Below are 5,000 nucleotides of genomic sequence, written 5' to 3' on the forward strand. Positions count from 1 at the left end.
CATAGACATTCCCTCGCATGCAAAAGATTGTCGATGCGAAAGATTATCTATGCCAACCCCGGGAAGCACACCATTCACACACTCCCGACCGGTGTGGTGTGGCGGTGATTGGATAGTTACGGATTGAGCACTTGCCAAGGATCAAAATGTGTCATTTAGAAGAAACATTTTCAAAAAGTTTTTAAAATCTTGTGGGTTTGCAACTCATAAGAGGGTCACTTTCAACGTCCCCGGTATTGGATTGAGTTTCTAAAAACAACCGTGCACACCGAGGTTAAACTTTACCAGCTCCACTCCGACTCGCCGCTCGCCCACAATTTGTTTGCAACGAAACATTTGTTTTTAATTTTGTTGGTTTGAAATTGTTTTGAAAAGGTTCTTTAAATCTAGTGGGTTTGCAACTCATAAGAGCGTCACTTTCAACGTCCCCGGCATTGGATTGAGTTTCTAAAAACAACCGTGCACACCGAGGTTAAACTTTACCGGCTCCACTCCGACTCGCCGCTCGCCCACTAGTCCGAAGGCAACAAAACATTTGTTTTTCATTTTGATGAAAATTTCTGTTTTTAAATCTTGTTGGTTTGAAATTGTTTTGAAAAGGTTCTTTAAATCTTGCGGGTTTGCAACTCATAAGAGCGTCACTTTCAACGTCCCCGGCATTGGATTGAGTTTCTAAAAACAACCGTGCACACCGAGGTTAAACTTTACCGGCTCCACTCCGACTCGCCGCTCGCCCACAAATCCGAAGGCAACAAAACATTTGTTTTTAATTTTGATGAAATTTTTTGAAAACATTGGCTTGGCAAGCCCCAATCCGCGACTATCCACCCACCGCCACCCCACACGGGTGGTTGTTGTTGAGAAATGAGGTTGTGGTCGACATGCCCGTGCATTTGAGAAGGAGTTCCTAGCACTCCATGCTCTCCCATGCCAAAAAAAAGCCTAGACAACCCCATTTCGCAACTTTCCACGCCTTTTTTTTCCTCCCTCACCCATGGCGGCGGCGTGGTGGCGGCGGCCGGATTCCGGCCACCACCGCCATGGGTGGCAGCCCCCCGACCCCGACACCAAACCCATAATACCGAGGCAACATATCGAGGCAACATGACATGGGTGTGGCGTGGGGGAAGGGGGCTGCAGCTAGGAAGGCATGGGCTGCCATGCATATGCAGGCAACACACACCCCCCTATATAGCATTTTATGCATTTAGCCCTTTGACAGGAAGAGACATCACCTATGCGCGAGGAGTCATAATGGGCTCTAAATAATTCAATACAAGGTATTTGGACGTGATTTTTTGCAGGGATACTAAGAAACATGCAATCTATGATGGGAAAAAGTTTCATAAATTTTTGAAGTCGGGAAGTATTTTTTATTATTTTTAGAAGTCGTAAAATTGAAAAAATCATTAAAACAAATCCGGGAGGAATTTTTTAGTTTTGTAAGTTGGAGAAGGTCCTAAAAATCATAGACTACTTATGGGGAGCTTATTGTGCGAGGAAATTTCAATAAAAACGGGGTTTGACAAGATTTGAAAAATTCTGTCGACATTTGAAAAAACCTGGAACCATGCTGCCGGCATGCTGCGCACATGCTGCGCGCAGGCTGCGCGCATGCTGCGCGCAGACTGCGCGCAGACTGCGCGCATGCCATGGCAGGACAAGTTTCGCTAGCCTCACTGTCGACAGATGCGCAAGCTGCGCGCACAGGCTGCGCGCATGCTGCGCACAGACTGCGCGCATGCTGCGCACAGACTGCGCGCACGCTGCGCGCATGCCATGGCAGGACAAGTTTCGCTAGCCTCACTGTCGACAGATGCGCAAGCTGCACGCAAGCTCCGCGCACGCTGCGCACAGCCTGCGCGCATGTTGTGCGCAGGCTGCGCGCAGGCGCCGCGCATGCCATGGCAGGACAAGTTTCGCTAGCCTCACTGTCGACAGATGCGCAAGCTGCGCGCACAGGCTGCGCGCACGCCATGGCAGGACAACTTTCGCTAGCCTCACTGTCGACAGAATCAGCACGCTGCGCGCAAGCTGCGCGCGCGCATGGCAGGACAAGTTTCGAAAAATTCTGTCGACAGGCTGCCGGCATGGTGCGCGCACGCTGCCGGCATGCTGTGCGCACGCTGCCGACATGCTGTGCGCACGCTGCGCACAGGCTGCCGGCATGCTGCGCGCAGCCCATGGCAGGACAAGGTCCGAAAAAATCTGTCGACATTTTTACGCCGTGGTAGGCTTCCGCTTCGCGTCACTTTGTCGACATTCAAGCCTACCATTTGTATTGAATTTTTCAAACCTTGTCAAACCCCATTATTCAAATGTCGAAAAATTTTGTCGACATTTTTACGCCATGATAGGCTTCCGCTTCGCGTCACTTTGTCGGAATGCATCGCATGGCGAGGCAAGGCCACGGCATGCCAAGGCGAAGGCAACGCATGGCTTGAATGGCTTGGTCAAGGCCACATCATGGGCACGGCATGCCAAGGCAAGGCGAGGCAAGCCATCCTTAGCCTCGCCTACACTCACTTTCTCGGAATGCATTGGATGATGAGCAATTCCAAGGTAAGGCAACGCATGGCTTGAATGGCTTGGTGTAGGCCACAACTTGGGCATGGCATGCCAATGCAAGGCAAGGCAAGGCAAGCCATCCTTAGCCTCGCCTACACTCACTTTCTCGGAATGCATTGGATGATGAGCAATTCCAAGGTAAGGCAACGCATGGCTTGAATGGCTTGGTGTAGGCCACAACTTGGGCATGGCATGCCAATGCAAGGCAAGGCAAGCCACGCCATCCGAAGCCTCCAATAACCTCACTTTCTCGGAATGCCTTGAATGGGCACGGCATGTGAGGGCAAGGCAAGGTCCTAAATATCATTTTGTAAGTTGGAGAAGGTCCTAAAAATCATAGACTTAATTATAGGGAGCTTATTGTGCGAGGAAATTTCAATAAAAATGGGGTTTGACAAGGTTTGAAAAATTCTGTCGACATTTGAAAAAACCTGGAACCAGGCTGCCGGCATGCTGCGCGCATGCTGCGCGCATGCTGCGCGCATGCCATGGCAGGACAAGTTTCGCAAGCCTCACTGTCGACAGATTCGCAAGCTGCGCGCACAGGCTGCGCGCACGCCATGGCAGGACAAGTTTCGCTAGCCTCACTGTCGACAGATGCGCAGGTTGCGCGCACAGGCTGCGCGCGCGCATGGCAGGACAAGTTTCGCTAGCCTCACTGTCGACAGAATCAGCACGCTGCGCGCAAGCTGCGCGCGCGCATGGCAGGACAAGTTTCGAAAAATTCTGTCGACAAGCTCAGCTGCGCGCACGCTGCCGACATGCTGTGCGCACGCTGCCGGCATGTTGTGCGCATGCTGCGCGCAGCTGCGCACGCGCATGGCAGGACAAGTTTCGCTAGCCTCTGTCGACAGGCTATGCAGCGCGCACGCTGCCGACATGCTGTGCGCACGCTGCGCACAGGCTGCCGGCATGCTGCGCGCAGCCCATGGCAGGACAAGTTCCGAAAAATTCTGTCAACATTTTTGCGCATGGTAGGCTTCCGCTTCGCGTCACTTTGTCGACATTCAAGCCTACCATTTTTATTGAATTTTTCAAACCTTGTCAAACCCCATTATTCAAATGTCGAAAAATTTTGTCGACATTTTTACGCCATGGTAGGCTTCCGCTTCGCGTCACTTTGTCGGAATGCGTTGAATGGGAGCAAAGGCAAGGCCACGGCATGCCAAGGCGAAGGCAAGGGTAGTGTCACGGATCGCACTTGAGCGTGTGCTTTCGTGACTCCGTTGGGACATCCATGCGCTTATGAGGTAGTCCAAGTGTGGAAGGGGCAAGGACTTAAGAGCTAGAATGGTTGGTGTTGGCCGGGTTGTGCGTGTGAGGGGTATTTTGGGTATTTCGGAAGGTTACGGGAGGAACCTGAAGAAACTCAGAACACGAAAGATGTTCGTAATGACGAGATACACGCTATGCAACTGACGGTTCGCCATTCGGAGTTCGTATGAAGAAGTTATGCCCAATTATGACTCCTCGTGCATAGGTGATGTTTCCTCCTGGCAGAAGGCTAAATGCATAAAATGCTATATAGGGGGTGACATGGTGTCATGCTCTCCACCACCCCTGGTGCTTACACCCTTGTGGCACTAAGCGAGCATCCTTATGACATTGGAGGTTGTCATAAGGGCGGGCATGAGATTGTTGAAGGATAATCTATGTCTCCGAGGGAAAGGACTTCCCGAGGACAGTACGAACACGCGGGGCCGTTCGTATTGCGCATCGTTGGAAAGAGTGAGGTCAACGTATGGCATTCGCTATGCCGTCGGCTAGCGAGGCATTTGACGAGACTCGATGGACTTAGCTTGGGTTCGGCCTTGTCCAAGATGGAAGGAAGATATTCGGATGCCGGTACGCATGGGTTGCGACCCCATGCAAAGCATAGATGGTTATGTGGGACATTCGGAATACATATGTCGCCAAGGCTTGGGCGACATGCGAGTGTGACAGCTTGCGTGGATAGCTTGAGGATGTGGGCTATCTTGGTTGCTAACGGATGACCGACAGAAGTGTGGGTAAACCGATGGTGTGTTGGATCGCCATGTCTCGACTTGGACATGAGCGAGCCACGAGTTTGGCATGCGACGTGGTCGATGCAGTTGACGTGTCTTATGCAACGCTTGATGTATGGGCGTCGAGGGTTCGTTGCCGGATGCGGGGTGATTGTGTTGTCACAAGGAAGTGTGACTCGTTGTCTAGCCATAGGGCTTGGCGCCTATGGGAGACGACACATGATGGTGAACCTCTCGCGGAGTTGTGAGAGTCATGAAGTGGGGAGAAGGCTGACTGGGATTCGAAGGGATCCTGGGCCGCACGGGAGCGTTTGTGCGAGCGAAATCTGTGATTTGCTTCCGCCGCGCCGCGTCGCACGCTCGTCCCGTGACAAGTGGTATCAGAGCCGATCGATTTAGATGGTGGCTTCTGCTCAAACGATTCGC

The sequence above is a fragment of the Prunus avium genome, unplaced genomic scaffold (genome assembly GCF_965620075.1).
Source record: "Prunus avium unplaced genomic scaffold, drPruAviu1.hap1.1 HAP1_SCAFFOLD_24, whole genome shotgun sequence".
In the NCBI taxonomy this organism is placed as follows: Eukaryota; Viridiplantae; Streptophyta; class Magnoliopsida; order Rosales; family Rosaceae; genus Prunus; species Prunus avium.